This window comes from Dama dama, chromosome 27, assembly GCF_033118175.1.
Source record: "Dama dama isolate Ldn47 chromosome 27, ASM3311817v1, whole genome shotgun sequence".
Lineage (NCBI taxonomy): Eukaryota > Metazoa > Chordata > Mammalia > Artiodactyla > Cervidae > Dama > Dama dama.
The window spans coordinates 48,091,648-48,114,435 of record NC_083707.1 but is presented as its reverse complement, the minus strand read 5'-3'; the positions used below and the strand labels follow the sequence as shown (position 1 = coordinate 48,114,435).

The window sequence follows — 22,788 nt, the reverse complement described above, 5'->3', positions numbered from 1 at the left end:
GGGCCCCCGTCTCCTTCTTACCCTGGCGGTGTGGGCAGGGGGATCCTGGGGGTGGGAGTCTGGACAACCTTCCCCTGCTTCCTCAGGCCAGGATCTGCTGGCAGCCCTGGCTCAGATTTGCCCAAGCCCAGGAACACTTCCCTGAGGCCAGACAAAAAAGAAAACGTGTGTGACTGAGCAGTCGGACTGGGGCTGGGCAGCCTGACCAGAGAGATTAGGCCTTTGTTCCCTGGACAGGTTCTCTCGCCTCCCCTATCCCAGGCCCAAGCTCCCAGCTTTGGCTTTGGCTCTCTGGGCTCAGCCCTTTCTCCTCCTCAGGTTGTTTTAGGGTTCTAGGCCAAGGTCACAGAAGTTCAGACTTCCAAGGGGGCCATCACCCCCCAAAGCAATGACTGAAGAGGATTTGGTTGCCTTGGAAGACACCATTCTCCAGTGACAAGCTCACACTTTCCCGTCCCAATCCCCCCACCTCTCTCTCCTTCTCTCTCAATCAGAGCAAACCAACCTGGTCTGGTGCCCTGCGGGCTGGACCTCAGCGCATGGGTTTCCCCGAGGTGCCCGCATGTAGGCCCCGGGGCCAAGGGCCACGCTACTGCCCTGCAGGCTGCTTGACAATGACCACACACACAAACACACACACACACACACATTTTTCAGCTCTTCCAGGGAAAAGCAGGGAAATGTCCATTTGTTGAGTGGGCTCTCAACGCCGAGCAACATCGCATGTGCAGGTTCGTCTCGGGGAAGCCCCTCTGAATGTGCTCCCAGGGCTGAGAAAGTGGCCTCTGGACCAAACGCAAGGTCTCCCCCAAGGTGTGGGGGGTGCTGCTGTTCATTCCGTTCAGCAAATACTCAGGAGTTTGCTGGAGGAAAGGGAGGCTTACCATCAGATTCTTCCCTTTTGTGGGGAAATAAAGAGGCGTGCAAGTCATCACTGTTGAATTCAAGGAATGTTTATCGAGCACCTACTATATCGGTTGTTGGGGGTGGAGGAACAGAAAAAGGCTGGGTGGAGTCTGGCTTGTGGGCATGGACTGGATCTCTGTTTGACTCCCTTCTGGAGGGCAGTGGCTATGACCCTGGCCCAGCGCACGTGCTCAGAAAGAGTGAGTTAAGGCTGAGTCACTGCCTGGCAGGCAGAAGTGTCCTGGTTGCTGGGGTCCATGGCTCTGTTTGCCTCACCAGCTGCCGGGGTGGGGGCTGGCGGGGGGGGGGGCTCCTGCTGGCCTGCCCTCTTGGCTTTCCCAAACAGTCTCTAGCACTTTGGACAGACGTGGTTGTACTTCTAGTTGGAAAGACCGTGCCGGTCTCTGGACCTTCCTCCAAGTCCCCAGCGTGGCACCTGGTGGCCCAGTGGGGCTCAGTGATGGGGGTGGGTACTAACTGGCCTTAAGTATTGTGTTTTGGGGTTGATTGTTTTTTTAACTAATAAACTAATTTTTTTTAGAACAGTTTTAGGTTTATAGAAAAATTGAGCAGAAAGTGTAAAGTTCCCATATACCTTTTTTCTTCCCCTCCCTCCAAGTGTCTCCCACTATTAATATCTTGCATTAGTGTGGTACATTTGTTACAACTGGTGAACCAATATTGATACGTTATTGTGTTTATTCTTTTATTGAAGTATATTGTGTTTTCTTCAGGTATGCAGCAAAGTGATTCAGTTTTACATATGTATATGTATATATGTGTGTATATCTATATTTTTTTATTCTTTTCCATTATAGTTTATTAAAAGATATTGAATATAGTTCCTTGTGCTATATAGTAATTCCGTGTTGTTTATCTATTTTATATATGATAGTGTGCATCTGTCAATCTATTGATATATGTTTATTAACTATAGTCCATAGTTTACACTAGAGTTCACTCTTTGTGTTGTACAGTTTTACGGGTTTTGACAAATGTATAAAACCATGTGTCTACCATTATAAGGTCACACAGAATGGTTTCACTGCCCTAAAAACACCCTGTGATTCACCTCTTCACCTGGACTGTCTTCCCTCTGGCAACCACTGATCTTTTTCTTATCTCCATAGTTTTGCCTTTTCCAGAAGGTCATATAGTTGGAATCATATAGTATGTAGCACATTCAGATTGACTTCTTTCACTTAGTAATATACATGTAAGACTCCTCAATGTCTTCATGACTTGATAACGCATTTCTTTTTAGCACTGAGTAATATTCCATTGCATGAATGTGCCACAGTTTATTTCTCCATTCACCCACTGAAGGACATCTTGATGGCCTCCACTTTTGGCAATTGGGAATGAAGCTGCCATAAACTTCTGTGTGCAGGTTTTTGTGTGGACATAAGTTTTCAACTCCCTTGGGTGAATACTTAAGCATGTGCTTGCAGGATCCTATGGGAAGAGCATGTCTGGTTCTGTAAGGACTAGACAAACACCAGACAGACTGTGCCATTTTATGACCTCAGGGTGGTTAATTTTAATATTAGCAGAAAAGCAAACTGTAACCCACATAACACAGCCTCCGAAGGATCCTGGGAAGAGAAGCCCCTGCCTCTCTGTCACCATAGACCTCAGCTGACCCACCCTAGTGTCAGCTCATCACCCCAGGCGTCTTCTCATCGGGTGCTGGGCTGCCACCAGCCCAGTAGCACTTCCCATGGGAGTGCAGTCAGCTCTCCTGCATGTGCTGGGCTCGAGCTGGGAGCTGGCACTTAGCAGAGAGCACACAGTCTGCATTCCCTGATGGGGCTGACCTCCCAGGGAAAAGCTGGCCTCACCGTCCTCACCAGAGAACATAGATGCCGCACCTGATGCCAGGTGGGTCCCACTTGCTCATTTCATCTCTGCTTCAGCCCTGGGAGGTAGGAGGTCAGAGCCATTATTCTGCCCATTTTGCTGGTGAAAATCTAAGGCAGAGAGAGGTTAAGTCACTTGTCCCAGGCCACATAGCTGGTCAATGGCAGGGTCAGTCTGGCTTTAAACCCCAAACCATTATGGCCTCCTGGGAGCTGCTAGGCCCTGCAGCAGAGACTAATGACCTCCCTGTCCCCTGAGAGCAGCTCTCACAGCCTCTACCCTTCCCTGTGAGGTAGAGCCAGTCACTTCAAAGTCATTCCCAAGGTGGGGTGGGGGGAAGCTGGAGTCCGCCGGCTGCCATCCAGCGTCAGACAGCCCCCTCCCAGCCCCGTGTGCTTGCTGAGGCTGCTATGGGGCTCAGGGTGCACGGGACACACAGGAACCCTCCCACCACCCACTGGGTGTGTGCAGGCTCCAGGCTGGGGGTCTGGGACTTGTGTTCTGCTTCTGGTCTTGTCCTTGGTGTGACCTGGGGTGAGCCATTTGCCCTCTCTGGACTCAGGTATCCTGGTTGTAAAGTGAGGGATTTATAGGGTTCCTGTAGCATGGACATTTGATGTTTTTCAAAAAGCCATTAGAGACCTTGAGAAGAATAACACCAATTTTCTATCACATGCTGATTGTAAGTGCTGTGGCAGTTCTTAGTAGAGAGAGGTTAGTGCTGATTTAAAAAAAGAGAGAAGGAAAAAGATTTCATGAATTTGCGTCAGTTCTCAAAGGCAGCATCTCTACAAAGGTGCTAGCGAGAACAAGGGTGTTTATCCATGAGCAGAAAGGCCACAAGGGGCCAAGGTCATGTCCACAGCAGGCTCTGACCTGTACCCCGTCTGGGGCTTCCCCCTCTCGGGTGTCCAGGGCCAAACATGGCCTGACCCACAGGCACTGTTTCATTCTGGGCCTAGACTTTCACGGTCCCCAAACCATGCAATCCTCTGCCTGGTCCCTTCTGGTTGACATCATGCAGGTGAGATTTCATAGGAAACTCGCAGGCCTTGAGGGAACACGTGGGAAAGGCTCTGAGTCCTAGGACTTGGTTTGAGCAAGGATGTTTGTGAGCTGGATGCTTCTGAGAAGGTCACTCAGCTTCTCTGGGCTTCCATCTTCCTGGTTGTACAGTGTCATGGGGGTAGTTTGCAGGCAGGGACCACACCTTCTCTGGTGTGCATCCCCACAGGTAGCAAAGACCCTGGGATACCACCAATGCTCAGTAAACAATTAACTCTATCCAACCTGCCAGACAGGTACGTGACTGCCATTTTTTAATTTTAAAGCATCACACAAGTGTTAGCTAATATTAATATTCGCGTTAGTCGTGTCTGACTCTTTGCGACCCCGTGAATGGTCGCCTACCAGGCTCCTCTCCATGGGATTTCCCAGGAAAGAATTGGAGTGAATTGCCATTTCCTTCTCCAAGGAATCTTCCCGACCCAGGGATCAAACCCTGGTCTCTAATGTTAGTACGAGCATTAGGCTGTTAGTCTCCTAGTTCCGAGTCACACTTTGTCTTCCTGTTGCTTCTGAAAGCCAGGAGCAGTCAGAGAAGAGGGCCTAGATGTTTGTGGCCACACGTTTGCAGACATATGTGGGCCTGCCACCTTCTCAGTGTCTATACGCTCCGGGAGGAGAAAAGAAGGGATGAGGGTGGAGAAAGGGAGGGAGGTCGGACTGCACAGCCTGGTCAAGGGCCAAGCGTTTCTCCACATGACAGCAGGCTGGAGCCAGACCCCTCGGCACCTTGACCCCTGGTTCCGTGTCTCCTCGGGGAGAGCCAGGCATGCACGCCCTGCAGAGGTCTGGCCCTTGACAGACAGCACCCACTGATCATGGAGCCAAGGGCTGGGGAGACGGAGCCTGGGTGATGATGTCCTCTGGCCCGTTTCCAGCCCTTCCTGGAGATTCGAGGAAACAAGTCATTAGTCTGGAGTGTTCCTTAATGAGAGCAAGGCAGCCAAATTGTTGGGTTTGAGAGCCCCCAGGTCAGGGTCGGGGAAGGCACCTGAAATCATTAGGGACCTTTTGTTGGCTGAGGGGCCATGAACTTGAACCTTATTTCTCCAGAGGTGAAGGGGTGCCCAACATTTGGGAGGATGGATGGGGTGAGGGATGGGTAACTATTAACTTGGAAAGTTGATAGCGTCACATTCTCACTGCAGACCATAATTGGGGGAAGAGACCTTCGTGATCACTCCCTTAACTAGCAGAGGAGAAGATGAAGGCTCAGAGAGGGAATGAGGCTTGTCAGGAGGTCCCGTCAGACTCTTCTTGTCTCACAAGCCTGGATTTTTTTCAGGTCTTTATTGAACTGACTTTGTTACAGTATTGTTTTGTTTTCTGTTTGGTTTTCTGGCCACTGTTGAACTTGCACCCCTGCACTGGAAAGTGAAGTCTTAACCACTGGACTACCAGGGAAGTCCTAAGCCTGGATGTTTTCTCCATTTTTTTTTTCCCCCTCATGACATTATTTTTTGAGGCTTAATGCACGTTCCAAGAAAAAAAAATCAGGATACAGAAAAAAAAATTATCCATGCTATTTATTCACTCTCACTCACAGAAGCTGTTAGCTCTAATGACCTTTCCAAATTAATAAAATCTGTAAATGTTCGATTGTTTATTGCACACATTGAGTTACACCTCTAAATGGCTGGAGGGACCCGCTCGCCCGCCTGGAGTATCTAGCTCGAGGGTTCTGTAGTCAGCTGGTATGCTCTGCACCCCGGCCAGGGAGCTGTGCCCGGATTCCCTGGGAAAGGAGGCCCGGCCCGTTTTCCCTCCCAGAGCTTTCAAAAAATGTTAGTGACGATCCTGGTCCAAAGGTCCTTCCAGGGAATTTAGGGGAGAGACAAACCCTTCAGACATGAATACAGAATCATTCCCAAACAAGTGCTCGATTGTGTCTTTGTGATGTTCGCAGGACTTAGACCCACTAGAACGAGTAGGATTCGGTTTGGCGGAGGCCACAGGAAACGGCTTTCTCGGCAGGGAGCATGAGGTGAGAAGGAGCCCATGTGCCTGGGAGAGGAAGCTGGTCCTGGGTTTGGTGAATGGGATTGGCTGGGTGGAAGGGGTCCCCTCTCTGGGCGGTGATGGGGTTTGGACTCTGCGAAGTGGGCACGAGGAGATCCTGTTTCTTATGCTCAGACACCTCCACCTGTGATGATGCTGCGTGAAAGCCATGTTTGCAAGCCATGGGTTCCCTGGCCCAGAGTCACACAGCCCAGTTTGTCCTTGAGTGAGAAAAGCTATGTTACCACAGGATGATTTTTTTTTAAGTGTGGTAAAATATGCGTAACATTTACCATATTAACCATCTTTAAGTGTATAGGTTAGTGGCATTGTTTATTCACATTGTCGTGCAACCATTGCTACCATAAGTCTCTAGAATGTATGGTTTCATCTTCATCTTCCCCAAATTAAACTCTTAACTCCCCATTTCTCCCCTCTCCCCAGTTCCTGGTAACCTCTCGACTCTACTTTCTGTCTCTATGAATTTGACTACCCGGTGAGTGAAGTGTGAAAGTTGGCTCAGTCTTGTCTGACTCTTTGCGACCCCATGGACTGTAGCCTGCCAGGCTCCTCTGTCCAAAGAATTCTCCAGGCAAGGATACTAGAGTGGGTAGCTGTTCCCTTCTCTTGGGGATCTTCCCAACTCAGGGATCAAACCCAGGTCTCGCGCATTGCAGGCGGATTCTTTACCGTCTGAGCCACCAGGGAAGCCCGGATACCCATATGAGTAAAATCATACAACATTTGTCCGTTTGTCTTATTTTCACTTACCATAATGGCTTCTAGTTCATCCGTGTTGTAGGATATATCAGAATTCGCTTCCTTTTTAAGTCTGAGTAACATTCCGCCATATGCATGGACCATATTTTGTTCACCCATTAGTCCAATGGACTCTCGGGTTTCTCCCATCTTCTGCCTATTGTGAGTGATGCTGCTATGAACATGGGTGTGCGAGTATCTAAGTCCCTTGCAGGACGATTTTGAGCTTTTAAAAACAAATGCTTGGGGCTTTCAAATCATCAGGGGTGATCAACTGACCCTCACTGCTATCACTCCATGAGGAACAGATTGTCAGATTGCTGTTTCCCATGTGTGAAGACTCTTGTGCCTTGAGCAGAGCTCTTCATTACCCTCTGCCAGGGACACAGATTGCAGGCTGGACTCTGCGTGCACGCGGCCTTTCCCCACGCCACACTCAGCGGCTTCCGTCTGCACGCTAGCCAGTGTCAGTGACTCTTTGCCTTCACTTCTTATCCTGAAACGCATCAGTCATGTTGAATTTGTCCCGCACTGAGGTAGCAGATGCTCTGCACTCTTGCTTGGTAAGTTCTTTCACCTACCTTCTAAAGTGGATTTAGTCATGATCGTAAAAGCCACGGGAAATCACACAGGCACAGTGCTCCCTTCTGGTCCTGTGTCCTCCCCACCTCCTCCAAAAATCTCTCCGAACGCTGCCGAAGAACTAAAAGACATCCTGTCTTGAAGCATCACTACTGCTGGCCATTAATTGCCTCTACAGAGCCCAAACTCACCTAAAACACATTAAAGTGGTGACATCCTCAGGCAGAAAGGCAGGAGAACGCACAGTTCAGGTTGGCATTGTCATTAACTCAAGTCTTTGGTGTCAACTCCCTCCCGCACGGAATGTCCTGCCTGGCCCTACAGTCAACCTCTGAAATGCATTTTCTGGCCTTTGTTGGTTTGTGTCAGCTCTTGAACATTATTTAAATGTAGTTTGGGGCCCATGCATGCAATTACCATTGTGTTATTATTCAGAACCAGATTGTTAAGATTCAGGCAGCTGTACAAGGAGATGCCCTGTGCTGTGAGGTCCAATTTAGGAGGGCCTTCCGAGCTGGCGCGCAGGGTTGCTAGGCAACCCCATGCTACAGAAGAGGAGGCCTCACTCCGAGTGGGAAGAAGCCCAGCGCCTTCAGGGAATTGGAGGCAGTGGTCAATCTGAGACTGGCATGGCGCCGGGGAGGGGGAGGGAGGCGACGTGGGCCGAACCCTCGGCCAGAGGAGGGGGGATCTTGCCAGGGGCGCCCACCCAACTAGCACGCAGTGTTCCTGGGAGGGGAGAGTGCTGCTGGGAGTGAGAACGCAGAGAAGGTGCAGAAGCCAGAGGTCGGCCAGGAAACTGCTGAAGGATACCCAGAGCAGATGCTAATATGCTTCTCCATCCCTTTCTTCTCTTTGCAGGAAATGAGCAGGTTTGCACAGAAACTGCTGGCCTGAAATTTAAGAAGAAGACGTGGTCGCTTGTGAGTCTGAATTTTGCTTTCTTCGGTCTGTGGTTTGACAGTGTTCCTGGGAAGTGGGTGGGTTTCCCCGTTTGGGGAAGGGAACGTGACCTGGACGAAGTCGGGCTTTTGGTTCTTCCAGAAGGTGCCTCTGGCTGGGTGGGACTGGACCCAGGGACGGAAGTCTGTGAAGGCTCATGGTCTGAGCCCTGGCTCTGCCCTCGGTGGAGGGTGCGCCCACTGGCTCATGATAGAGAGCAGTTCCATTGGGGTTGATTGGTGTGTGAGGAAAGCAGGACTCCTTTGGTATGAGGATGACGTGGTTTTTTGTTTTTTGTTTTTTTAATTTTTCGCCCTGTTTGTGGGGCCACAAACAGTTTGCACAATTCCAAGTTTGCTGCTAGGGTGATATTATTTAAAACAGTAAATTCTCATACAGGCCATTTAGCAGTGTGTTAAACTGAGAGCAATCATATGACCCAGTCCATTACTCAATCTGGGAATATTATTAATTCGCCAGACGCCTGGCACTATCTGGTGGCTCTGAGAAATACAAGAGAAGCTGCAGGTTCAGGCTCTGTTTTGGAGGAACTGTCGGTCCAGTGTGGGAAGAGAAGATATCTGCCCATGGAACCATGAAAGAACTTTATGAAAGGGCACGCATCCTGCTCTGGTCTGGATGGCACAGGCAGAAATGCTGGTGATGGGAGGGCTTAGGGAAGGCGTCCTGGGAAAAGGGAGACCTGAGCTGGGCTGATGGAGGAGGGAGGCTGTTCCAGGGAGAAAGGAACAAGGATGAGGCCCCAGGATGGGAACACCCAATGGCCTATGTGGAGGATGTCATAGACATGGGTCTAATGGGGAAAGGAGGAGATGCTCGTGACACTGGGCAGGGCCCGATGGTATAGGGCTTGAAATGCCTTCATGAATGGTCCACAAAGAATCAGGATAGCAAGAATCCCTGATCTATGTAAGTAAAATTAAGTTTCTGCCAGTTTATGACTCGTTACGTGGAAAAGACTATATGGGTTTTTCAACAAGTTCGAAGTTGTATTCAAGATTAACGTAGACACTGGGTAGATTACAGGAAATTCACATTGGGGATACTCCTTGTATCTCAGTGAGAGAGAGAGAGAGAGAGAGAGAGAGAGAGATTCAACCTTCTCCAGACAACTGCAACTGAGGGTCATGAGACCATGATGGGGATACACCCAAAGCAGCAGGTGGACAGTCACCAGGACAGTGTCCCCCATGTCCACTTGCTTTTTCCAGGAGCTGCTTCTCATGCAGGGAGCTCCAGGCACTATGCCCAGGGTGAGGAGCAGCTGGGGTATATTTATTTAACAAAGGTTAATTGAATTATTTCATCCAAGCAAGCAGAGGACACTTGCTTGCTCTGAATGTCAAGAACAACCAGTATTTATGTAGTGTTGCCAATTTGCAGCACGCTTGACGGCACTGCCTCGTCTGAGCCTCACAAAGGCTCTGTCAAGCAGTGCCGTTCTGCAGACGAGGAAATCGAGGCTCAAAGTGGTTCAGTATTTCATTCGAGATTGCTCAGCAGGTGGAGCTGAGATTCATAATGACTTTCCACTGCACGCTGCTGTATACCTCCTGCTCATTCGTCCTGGGGAAGAGAGTTGTGCAGTCTTACCAGGTCTGGCTGTGGGAACTCTGTTCCGAAAGGTCACCATTTTGCTGTGCTGCCTTTCATGGGATGTATGGTATCAGACTGGTGGTTTTGACTGGGCAGGAAATTGGTTATGGTTCTGCTCTCAAAGAGGAAGGCTCATGTATGCTTCTACCACCAGGGGCAAGCCTCTGGAAAGATACAGGAAGGCTGCATTTGATTGACCTAGGTTGGGTTCTCTAGAAGCAGAACCTGAGACAAGGATTCAGGCACATGTGATGTAGCAAAAGAGAGTGTTAGGGAAAGCTTGTAAGGGAGGCAGGAAAAGAGGCGGGGTCAGGAAGGAGGAGCTGAGCAAAGGTGTATCAGAGCAAACCTCTTCTTGATTGGGTGCCCAGCGGGGAAAAAAGGGGTCTGAGTGGGGCATTGGTCACATTTACTACCCTGCCATGAGCATCAGTGCTGTGAAGATAGCCAAATGTAATCTTCACCTGACCTGGCAGTAATTTTCATTGCATTTTAAGAGTATCGATATTAAAATAGAAATCGATGGTGTCAAAGTCTGTCTTCACTGAAATAACTATGTGCTTTTTTAAACTATAATTTTATTCTTAATAGGTAATACAGTTCCATGGCCCTAAATGCAAAAGTATCAAAAAGTATGCTGTGAAAAATCTCCTTCCCACCTCTGTTCCAAGCAGCCTGACTCCTCCTCTGCTGACAACTAATATTACCGAGATTTCGGGTTACTTTCTGATAACAGTCTATACACACCAACAGTGGTACGGTTTAGATTTCAAAGTTTTGATCAGTCCGATTGCAGTATAGTAAGACACCACCCACTTGGTCCTTAAGAATCAGCAGAACTGCGTCAGTTCCAGAATCGGATAAGCTGAGATGTACCTTTTATTTGGAGAGAGAGCATTTCATCAAGTCAGTTCTCAGTGAAATGTTCAAAAGATGTAAAGCCTTTATAAACATTTCCAAACTCCTTAGAGTTACTATATAAACAATTGATATAAGAATTGAACATTGTTATTTCCTCATTAACGCAGATCACCAATAAAGAGCTTGAGATGCTGTGTTACAGCCCTTGAAATTCCCAAATATTTTAAATAATGTCAACTTTCACGAAATTCACTCATTCAAATTGTTGCATTTATCACCTTATATTATTTGCGTATCATTTGATGACTTACTGAAATGTGTATTGTTTTCAAAGTGTGTTTAGGTCTGCTGCAGTGTCAGTGCCTTGTGAGTTCTCACTGTGGTTTTCTTTTATGAATTGACTTTACTACTAATATGTAATCTGGAGACACTTTCCTCAACATAGGAGTGGGTCAGTGATAGCATAGGCTCCATTGTTGGTGAGCTCCCTGTTCGAGGAGGTGTTGAAAGAGCAGCTGGGTCATCTGTCAGCAAAGTCACGAAGGAAGTCTGTCCTCCAAGACAGGCAGGTTTAGAAGACTTTTAAGTTGCTGTCATAGCTGTCTCTGGTCTCCGTGGCTTCGTTATCCTTATTTCCTTAGAGGTCATTTACCTCGTGTGAAATGCAGGCTGTCGGGCTCACACTGCACAGTTACCTTCTGAATTTTTGTCCCACAGATTCTATGCCTGTAAATGTCCACATGGAACTTCCTTTGTGGCCTCGTAGGCCTGGCATGTGTGTTTTCCTCTTTCTTGCTCTCTGTTGTGTTTACACTCTCTCTTGGGTCACAAGAAAATCCACTAACTTGTATCTGACCTGTTCAAGCCCCAAGACAGGTTTTGGTGACACCTCCACAAGGCAATGAAAAAAAAAAATCTCATTTCTGTCCAAGAAATAGAATCATTATCTTGATTGAAATAATATCTTTCCTCAACCTGCAACCAGATAAAGCATCAAATTGGTGGAGTTTCCTTATCACTGCACAGAGTTAGCAGGACCCTGAATAATGGCCTGTCAGCAACTGCTGGGGGTGGGGGGTGGTGTTCTGTGAGGCAGGGGCCACAGCTCCTGGACTGATGTGGGTTATGTGATGTCTGGTGTAAAGTAATTCCATTAATGACAATTATTATTATAGTAACAGAGAAGGTACTGTGGTGCCTAGAACTGGGAAAGCAATAAATGCAACTGCTACTATGATTATGGTGGTGGTGTTTCATTAGGCAACATCTAACGCATATGGCTTCCCTGGTAGCTCAGATGGTAAAGAGTCTTTCTGCAATGCAGGAGACTCGGGTTTGATCCCTGGGTTGGGAAGACCCCCTGGAGAAGGAAATGGCAACCCACTCCAGTATTCTTGCCTAGAAAATCCCATGGATGGAGAAGCCTGGCTGGCTTGGCAGGCTACAGTCCATGGGGGTTGCAAAGAGTCGGACACGACTGAGCGACTAACACTTTCACTTTCACTAATACAAACGGGCAATGGAAGGAGTGCCTGAAAGCTGTAGATGATTTAGGATGTAGACTTTGGGGATATGACTGTTCTAGAACCCTGTGTTCACTGACCTGAGAGTCCCAGGACTGCAGTCAGAGTAAGGGGGTGATTGGGTCTTAGTTTGGGGTGAACAAGCAGAGGTCAGCAAACCAACATCTTTAGGAAGAAAAATGGAAGAGCCGTAGACAAAGAGGCAGGGGGTCTGGGTTCCAGCCCAGACCCACCACTGTCACCATGCAGTTGGGGCTTTGGGGTTTTGGGCTGCCTCCCATTCAGACAGGGTTACATGGAGGTATCAGGAGAAGGAGGCAAGGCGATGTGTGTGCAGAGTCCAGGGCACTGCCTGTTCTAAGTGGCCCTGTTCCCCGTTCACTGAGAGGTACAGCTCTGCTATCTCCCGGGCATTTTTGAGGGCTTATTCTGTGACAAATGTATTCTAACATTTTACACGTATTAACTCACTTAACCCTCCCAACACTCTTACACATTAGAGACTGCCTTTTACAGGTGAGGAGAAGAAGAGAGGTTCAGTAACTTGCCCAGGGTCACACACACAGTCAGTCAGTGATGGAACAGGGATTTAAAGCCAAGCAGTCTGGTTGGAGCTCTTGAAAACTTAAAACAGGACCAGATAATACAGTTCAAACCTGTGGGGCTTTTACCAAACCTTAAACAACTAGCATCCTGTGATAGGGAGAAATAATAATAATAGTGATGATGATGACATCTTCATGATATCCCAGGAGGCATAGATGTGGTTCTTGTGGCAGAAATGGGACACAGTGGAATTCTAGCCAAGGTTCCTGATCTTGGGCCCTGATAACTCACATCCTCTTTTGGCTTGGGATCCGGTCAAGCTGTCCCCAGCTGCAAGCGCACAGTAGACCACCAGCATATGTGGGACCTGCCCCCATTGACTTGTTCCAGTCTGGTCCACCCCCCCATCTTCCTGCAGAGCCCTCCCAGGCCCTGGGGGCTGTGCTGTCTGCCAAGACTTCCCCGGAAGAGGGGACCATCCCCCCACACCCCACCCCACTCCTGCTTCACTCCCTCTCTCCCCAGGCACATCGAAAGTGAAATGAAAGCCCATATCTTCAGAATCTTATTTTCAAGAGGAGTGCTGGCCTGCCGGTGAGCGTTCCTGATTACCATGGTAATCACCAGCTGAATGGAGTGATTTTATAATACATTTCCATCAGAAATATGAACAGGTGTGCAAGGGAAATCAACATTTATCAACAAGATAGGTCTTGTGAGATTAATAATGAATTTAGGATGACTCAAGGAAACAAAAGGGAGAAAGAAAGGATTCCTCCTTTTACTTGCAGTCAAGATCCTTCCAGCCTTATCTCTGACCATTTCCCATCTCATCTCACTCCCACCCCCACCTATGAGCTTTTCACTCACAGTTCTCCTTGCCCTTCCCTCTCCTCACTCCTTTCCAGTCCTTAACCATCTGTCAAAGCCCAGCTCCTCCAGGAAGCCTTCTTTGGTTCACTCAGCCTCCAGGAATCTCGGCTTTCTCTGGCCCTTGGCAGCCCCTTACTGGGTCTGTGTAGCCTCCCTCACTCCCCAGTCAGCTCGGAGGACCCCCAAGGGAACTATATTCATCCATCCAGGTCAACAGGCACAGACCCTGCTGAGCCAACTCTTATCAGCTGGGGGCTCTGGTTTCACCCATGGTTCTCAAGGATAATGAGCCTCCACTGAGCGAAGACTCTCACTGTCTTCCTCAGGGCCCGATTAACACCACCACCATGATACCTCTCAGTGACTCTAGAGCTCGGAGTGCTGAAATCCAGACTGTGTGTTCCTGCGAGATTCAAGGAATTCCTTGGCATTGTGGTCCTTCTTCCAGAGATGAAGGTTGCAGTGGGGAATCCAAGGAAGCTTGCAAAGCAGTTCTGAGCTCTGAGCCTCGGGGTCCCTGAATCATCACTTTCCTCCCTCCCATACAAAAATCAGTTCTGGTTCTGGATCTGGGAAACCACACCCCTGCAACCAGGAGGGGCGTTCCCTCTCTACTGAGGCCACCCTAGGCTCCAAGGAGGCATAGGGGGTCGAGGGGGGCTGGTGTCTAGTGCTGGGTGGGGTCGAGGAAGAGGCAGCCTTGCCCATCTGGCCCTGGACCTTCGTCCTGGGCCCACAAGTGTCTCAGACCCAGCACGTCAGGGTTTGTCGTTGGTGTGAGCAGGAGACCAGAGGGACTTGACAGAGGCCTTGGCATGAAAGGCCTTCTTCACTTTCAAGAAGGACAATGCATCAGAGGCGTCGCCAGGCCCACTCTGATGGCATGAGAGGCATTAGCTAATATTTTGATTTTAATAGAATGAATAATAAAGAGCCCGCCTGTCTCTTGGAACTAATTTTGAAGAACGGGTTCTGCCACACGTTCCTCTGGTTGAATCAGGCTCCGAAAGAATGGATAACAAAAGGTTTAACCAAAAAGAAAAGGCATTCCTCCACCAACTTTTCTCTCTTTTAATGCCCTTCTTGTCATGCGTCTCAGTTAACAGTAACTTATGAAAAGATGAAATAGAGTTGGAACAGGAGGCCCTGAGCCTCAGAAGAGGGCTCGGGCGGCAGCCCTTGCTTTTGTTCTGCAGCATGAATGGCTTCGCGGTGGGTCCCGTCCCTGAGCCGGGTGCGTGGGCCTCGAGGGCAGACATGTACGACAGTCTCCGGGTGGGGTGGCGGCAGGGGGGTGCCTGGCCTCCCTCCACAGGTGTCTGCTGGAGGCAGGGGCTGGCGGGAAGCAGGAGGCGAACTCAAAGTGAGCGATTTGAAGGGAGTTGAGTCCAAAGGCCTGTGCAGGATATAGGGGACCCCCAGGCCCCAGTGCAGGGCCCCGGGGCTATTGACACTGCGACTGAAGGGGCTGGGGCTGCGAGGGTGCTGTGGAGGGGACCGCCTTGCTGGGCCGTGACCTGAGGGGCCCCTGAAGACAGAGAGACAAGGCATCACACAGCCAACCTCCCTCTCTCCCTCCCGGCAGGCTCCTCTGGGGCCTCCGTTAGCTGAGCCAGCAGGAAGGGGGTCAGAGGGCGAGCGGCCATTGCTGCAGTCTGTAGAGGCACGGCCTCTGGGCAGAGCCCAGTGCCAGGGGCAGAGTGAGCCCAGAGGGGCAACTGCGGACAGCAGCACAGCGCCTCTGTCCTCGTGACATCCCGGGGGCAGAGGGGAGGCCCAGCATCCTTGTCAGGGTCTAGAGTCTTGGGGTCGATTTCAGGGCCTCCAGGGAAGTCCCCAGCCGCTTCTCCAGGGACCGCCATTCTTTTCACCAGAACATACTATCGCCGCGGTTCTGCTGGAGAGAGGTGCTGGGGCCATGCTGAATCCACACTGAAATGCCCCGTCTGATGCCTCACCGCAAGGAGCTCCGGCAAGAAAGCCACCAGGAGTGGGCCCTGAAGGAGACACTAGCTGAAGAAAAGTGGGGGTCAGGGCCAGAGCAAAGGACACAGAGGCTCAGCCCACCAAAGCCTCGCCTGGGACAGTGCTGGTCTGGGGTCACAATCCTGCGAGAGCCTCCGATCCCCCCACCATGGCTGTCAGAGCCACAGGCAGCTCTCAGCTTTGCTCCCCGCAGAGCTCAGGGTGATCCTGCCCTTCCCACGGCCAGCCAGCATAATCTGAGAGCGAAGCCTGGCCAGCACAGCATTTCAGGTGTCCAACAGCCCATGAGGTGGGAGCACAGACAGAGATGTGAGGCTCTTGCTCAAGGCCACACTGAACCCAGATGCTTGATTTCTGAGCTGCCCCCTGGTCTGGCTGCCTGCCCAGGGTCTTCTGGCAGAGGAGGGTCTGCACCTGCAGAGACGGGAACGTCATCCAGTGTTGGAACTTCCAATTAAAATCATTTTATTAGGAAATAATTTCAAGTGAAAGAGAAACTGCAAAAAATAAAAATAAGACCCTTACATCTTTGTATTCTAGACCTGTCTATTGTTAGAAACTTACCCCATTCCCTTTATAATCTTTGCTTTCTCACTGTATCAACTGTATCACTTGTATCTCTCTTTCTCTTTCTCTCTCACACACACACATTTTGTCTGAACCACTTGAGGGTGTTACCCCTAAATACTTCAGTATGTGTTTTCTAGGGATAGGCGTATCCTCTAGCATAATCACAGTATGGTTGATCAATGTATGGAACATGAATGCATACTTTTATCTAATTACCAGCCTACCTGTTGTGTTTCGATTTCATCAGTTAAGCTCATGATGCTCTTTATGGCACGACCCTGTCCACTGAGGATCCTGTCTAGGGTTGGATGTTGCTGTTATGTCTCTTTGGCCTCGTTTAATCTGGAACATTTTTGCAGCCTTTCTTTGTCTTTTAGGACTTTGAGATGTGTAAAGAATACCAATGCTCCCTTACTTTCCATAAAATGTTCCTCATTTTGGGTTTGTCTGATGTTTCCTTGTCATTAGACTCAGGTTATGCATTCTTGGCAGACGCCTGCCTGCATTACCTTGGGCTCTTCTCAGGCAATCACACCAGGAATCACTCGCTGGTCCCCACTGGTGATGTTAATTATGATCTGCCAGTCAAGGTATTGCCAATTTCGCCACTATATGAGGATCATTGTTTTTTCTTCCTTAAAACTAGCATGCAGTCTATAGGAAGACTGCAATTGTGCAAGTCCCTATTCTTCATGGATGTAGTATCCATTGATGACTCATGCCTGGTCCCATTGTTAACACGATGGTTGCTGCAAATCAATGCTTTTCCAGCTTCAGCATTACCTCTGTATTTACCAGTTGGCCCTTGGCTTTCTACCATAACAGTAGAATTTATTTGTGCTGCAAACAGTATACATTTACTATTGTAAGCAATAAAGTGTATTTATTTGTCTGTCTGGTGAATTTCAGTTTTTCTAAGAGTTTATTAATATTATTTTTCACTGTACTCAACTATTTTGGGGATTAAGCTGCCCCAGAGTCGACTGGTAGAGGAGCTCCTCTAAGTTGACTCCCATGATATTTTGATATGTCACCAGTCCTATTATGGAGCACTTTCTTGCTCTTGCTCTCTGGCATAACAAGAGGTTCCAGGCTCATCTTATACCTGCCTGGTGCTAGCTCTGCAATCAATCATTTCTCTGAGAAGCCTTGCTTCCTTTTAGTGGAGAATGGTATTAGAGGCCAAGATCTGGGCTCTGGGTGTGCTCACGGCTATTGATTGTCTTTGCTTCTTGGCCCTTTTAAGGGATAGAACTAGAAAATATAAGTATGCATAACACATAAACATAGATTTCATAATACATGTATACACATATGCACATAGACATGCATATGTATTTACATATTCATCTGTGAGACATTATGAGTCCACAGCAGTAATTCCAAATCCAATCTGCCTCCACAGGGTTGCTTTTTGTCTTACCCCATTCCAGACTTATATGTCTTTCTTCCACAGTGAAAACTCAGGTTCCCCCAAACCATCAACACATTCACTCACTCGCTTAATCCTGTGTTAAATCTAAAATAGCATCAGAATTGTTTCACTGACCCTGCTACAGTCAACAAATCTTGTCCCCTTACTCCAACCCATCTCTGCTGTTAGATTTTATTTATTTTTTCAGTTTTCATTAAAATTAGGGACTTTCCCTTCCCATTCTTATTGATGTAATTTTGTTTTTTTAAAAATAGGTTGGATACTAACATACTTTCAAAAATCAAAACCACACAAAAAGGTATACCAGGAAAACACTCTCTCCTGTGTTCCTTCTACCCCATCTCCCCCTGGTAGGAAGTCAACTTAATTGTTTGATATTTACACTTCTATTTCTTTCTATAAAAATAAACACTTTTTATGTGTTTTGAAATTTTCCCTTCTTTTTTACACAAAAATATAGTATATTATATATGCTTTTTAAACACTTTGCTTTATGTATTCAGTCTCCTGGAAAACACTACATACCATTCATAGAGGTCTTCCTCATTCTTTTTTATAGCTGCATAGTACTCGGTGTATGCATACCATAGTTTATCCAACCACTGTCCTATGCATGACCATAAAATGACTATAAATAATGCTGCAAAGCTTGTGTGTGTGTGTTGGAAGTGTATCTTCAGGGTAAATTTCTCAGAATGGGATTACTGAATTGAAGAGTAAATGTGTATAGAGTTTTGTAAGATATTTCCAGGTACCCTTTCATGGGGTTGTGCCAGTTTGCATTCCTACCTGTTTCCTCATAATCTTGCTAAAGAAGATACTGTCAAGTTTTGAAACTTTTGCCAATGTCATGAGTATGAAATAGTATCTTAGTGTAGTTTTAATCCGCATTTATCTTTATGTGTGAAGTTGAATATTTACATATTTAAGGATATTATTTATATTCCTTTTGTAAGTAGTACATTCTTTTGACCATTTTTCTATTGCCCACTTTTTTATTGGGATTTTGGTTCTTTGTACTTCAATTCATAACAGCTTTTTAAAAACATAATAGTGATATTAAATCTTATCTACAATATATGTAGCAAATATTTTCTCCCCATTTATTGTTTATCTTTGATTTTACTTAAGGTGTTTGCCATATAATTTAAGAATTTTTATATAGTAAAATTCATCAACCTCTTACAGCCTCTGGATTTTCAGTCATAGTTGGAAAGCATTTTCCTACATCCATGTGGAAATATCATTTTTGATGGCTATATAATATTTACCCACAAAGATAAACCACCATTTTTATATAAATGCTAAGATGAATTGGAGTTCCTAAGCAGATGGGGCAGAGGGCAGAAGAATGCAGAGCGGGGAGTAGCTTGAAGGTTGGAGGTTTGACAGCTTTGCACCCTCTTGGTTTCGGGATGCGGACAGAGGAAAAGTGATCCCTGCCTTGCAATCATGCAAGGAATCATGTCTGGCCCCCATGACATGCTCCAGTGTCAAGACACACAAAAGAGGGCTGTGGGAATTTCAGAGGACTGACAAGTCCTTTGGGCTGGACACAGAGACACTGGGACAAGGTTGGGAACAGGGTGAGGCAAATGCATTTGGCAAATTTAAGGAGGCCTCATTCTCAGAGTTGCGCAAGTGCAGGGCTGGCACCTGGGAGTGAGGGTCTCCTTAAATTTTGTTCCCTGAGCATCTCACCTGCCTCCCCTGGTCCTTGCCCATCTTTAAGGGAGGAGCAAGACTTGAACTGGGCCTGAGTAAAAGTAGAAGCAAATGAATGGGGCCAGGGAAGTACTTGGCTGAGCCAGTAGGAGAACCATGCTCTATCAGTTGTTGTTGTTTGGTTGCATTCAACTCTTTGGGACCCCATGAACTGCAGCATGCCAGTCTTCCCTGTTTTTCACTTTCTCCGGGAGTTTGTTCAGACTCATGTCCACTGAGTCGATGATGCCATCCAACCATCTCATCCTCTGTTGCCCCCTTCTCCTCCTGCCCTCAATCTTTCCCAGCATGAGGGTCTTTTCCAATGAATTGGCTCTTCACATCGGGTGGCCAAAGTATTGGAGCTTCAGCTTTGGCATCAGTCTTTCCAATGAATATTCAGGGTTGATTTCCTTTAGGATGGACTGATTTGATCTCCTTGCAGTCCAAGGGACTCTCTAGAGTCCTCTAGCACCACAGTTCGAAAGCATCAGTTCTTCGGTGCTCAGCCTTCTGTCCATCAGCTATACTGTGCTGTGCGTAGTTGCTCAGTCACATCTGCCTCTTTGTGACCCCACGGACTGTAGCCCTCCAGGCACCTCTGTCCATGGGGATTCTCCAGGCAAGAATACTAGAGTGGGTTGCCATGCCCTCCTCCAGGGGATCTTTCTAACCCAGGGATCGAACCCAGATCTCCCACATTGCACATGGATTCCTCACCATTTGAGCCAGCAGGGAAGCCCTAGAACACTGGAGTAATTAGCCTGTCCCGTCTCCAGGGGATCCTCCTGACCCAGGAATCGAACTGGGAATCTCCTGCATTGCAGGCAGGTTCTTTATCAGCTGAGCTACCAGGAAAGTGGTCTGGCCAAATCAGAAAGTGGCATGATGGTGGGAAGGTGGTGTGGCAGAAGTCTGGATTTCATTCTGGTGTTGGAAACCCACTGCAGGACTTTAAGAAATTCAAGAAATTCTGCCAAATTGGGGGAAGTGGGGCTAAAAATCATCTCATCCCAGAGCAGATGTGAAGATTATATAAGATAATCAAAGTAAACACTTGCTGTTGGCACAGGGCCTGGAATGGAGTGGAAGCTCAATAAACACGAGTTTCCTGTGTGTGGAGGGCATCTACTGATTTTCTTAGTCAGGTTTCGAGTCTAATGCCCTTGACACCATGGGACTGTTCAAATCTCAATGTGGAGGTAGAAAATTATAGCAAATAAACCTTGAAGGAAATTAACTGTTCACCTACCTCGGGAAGAGGGAGATGGGATTGTTCTAGGCAGCTTCAAGGCATCTGCTTTACAGAAATGGAAACTGAGGCCCAGCAAAGGTCTCACAGTGTATTAACGGCCCACAGTGGGCGAATGTATTCCCACACGTCCCCTCAAGACAGACACAGATGCTCGCTCCCCCTGTGCCCTCAGCCCACCCTCCCCCAGCCCTGGAAAGCGCAGGAGCTTGTGTGCCAGAGGCTCTCCCAAGAGCCCCGCCAAGTGTTTCCTCCCTGGACCATTGCTGACCGGAAGGGAGGCAAAGCTAGAAGGAGACAGAAGACAGGGCTGGGGGACAGCAGGCGGCTCCGCTGCCCTCTCCACCTCCAGGCCCCAGCCCTGGGGGGAGGGCTGGCCGAAGGACCCCAGGCCTGTTGCTACTCCCCTCCTCTTCCCGGCATCAGCGGAGGCCAGCCCGTTCCCCGCGGCCCCATGTGTCCTGTCAATCAAGTGTGTGGGAAAAATAATAAGTCTGCAGCCGCATGGCTGGAGCTCGTCCTTCAGAGCTCGCTTATCTGCTCTCCCCAGGGCTCCCGCTGATTGAGGCCAGGAGGTTGGCTGAATCTCCCAGACCACATTTGAGGAGGGAGGGCAGGCGGATGCCGGTCCCACTCCCAATTCTGCATCAGCAAGGCTCTCCCCTCCGGCCCTGTCAGTGCTCAAGCTCTCCTGAGAGATCTAAACCCTCCTGGAGCGGAGGCCCCGCCAGCCCTTCCTCCTGTCCCGCCAGGCTCATGGAAATCGGCCACCCTCTGACCTGCCTCGTGGAGCTTAAGCCAAGCGCCCACCTCAGTCTTCCCACCAGGGGGCTGCCTCAAGTCTGTCTTGAATGCTTCAGCCTCTGTCCCTGGCCCGAGGCCCGTCTGTCCTTAGTGGCCCAACCCAGCGCCACCTCATCCCAGGCACCTTTCTCCACTCCGGTCAGAACGCACGTCCCTCCTCTGCCCACAGCCTGCACACGGAGGTTTCAGCGTCTTGGGCAGGATTTGCCATGTCTGTCTTTTATCGGAGGGACGGTCTGGCCCTTTCAGTATGAAGTGCCTAAGAGCTGGGGCTGTTTCTCAGTCAGCTTTGAATCCCTCCTAGTGCTAAGCACAGGGCATCAATGTTGACCGAACCGCAGAAACGCGAGTAAAAAGACCACAGTCTTTAAAGACAGGAAGAATTAACCTTGAAATATGGCTGGACATTTGCTGAATGGCCTTGGGAAAACCACTTAACTGTCTGAGCTTCTACTTGCTGGTCCGTTCAGTGGGACAGTCACATGTGCGCATGGACGGCGTGGGCGGCGTGCCCAGCACAGAACTTGGTCCCAGTGGGCGCACATCCCCTCACTCACAGATGCTCACCGTGTCTCCTGTGTGCCACGCTGCAGGGCAGCCAGAGGGCGACAGCGAAGGCTTGAGTGCACTTGTGCAAAGTGAAGTTGGGAGTCCGCTCTGGCCAGCCTGTGCTGGGGCTGGTGGGCCAGCAAGCACTCCCACTGTGGGGACAGTGGTTTTTTCCTAGGCCTTTCCAACCAAACAGTTGCTGAGATCAGCTATCAGATGGATGATTTCTGGGGTATTTCTGATAGAGAAGAGGGCCTGGCCTAGGCGAGGAAATGAGGGCTGAGAGGGAGAACGTGAATGTGAACGGACGTCGCTCAGTCGTGTCCGACTCTTGGTGAGTCCATAGAATTCTCCAGGCCAGAATACTGGAGTGGGTAACCTTTCCCTTCTCCAGGGGATCTTCCCAACCCAAGGATTGAACCCAGGGAATGAACCCAGGTCTCCTGCGTTGCAGGCAGATTCTTTACCAGCTGAGCCACCAGGGAACTCCAGGAAGTGAGGGCTGAGAGGGAGAGGGGAATTCAAAAAGAAACAAGAGCTCTGAGTTCCTGACCTCATGGAGCTGGTGCCGTGTCACACCCAGCACTCTCCAGGAGTGGGTGAGAAGACGGCCAAAGCGGGCCTGGGTTCCTCCTTCGGGGAAACCAGGAGCCAGCCAGCCTGGGGTAGGAGCCCGGAGACTGGCTTTGTCCTGCTCTAGGAACCAGGCCTGGGAGCTCTGTAGGCAGGGAGGGGGTCCACAGGTACAGGCAGGGCTGGGGGAGAGCAAGTGAGACCCCAGGCTATCTTCAACTGCGGCCACGGGAGCTCCAGGCCTCAGGCCCAGGAAGGTCGGGCCGCTGACCCGGGTCCTAAGACTCCTCGCCCAGTTGAGCACGGGCTGTGTGCAGAGCCTAGGGTGCATTCCCTGCGGGATTAGGAAGTGAAGAGTTCCCACCCTGATGGGAGGCGGGCGA

General features: G+C 49.0%; 1 protein-coding gene across 2 annotated transcripts in view; it reads left to right on the top strand.

The window, feature by feature from the left end:
* Positions 1 to 22,788, top strand: part of ZBTB7C (zinc finger and BTB domain containing 7C) — a 300,342-nt gene that overhangs the window by 136,944 nt on the left and 140,610 nt on the right. The window contains exon 2 of one of the 2 annotated variants that reach the window (XM_061130872.1): positions 8,032 to 8,093. The gene's annotated coding sequence lies outside the window, so the exon portion shown is untranslated. Of the gene's footprint in view, positions 1 to 7,964; positions 8,094 to 22,788 lie in introns of those variants that run through there. The other variant, XM_061130873.1, reaches the window with a different exon arrangement.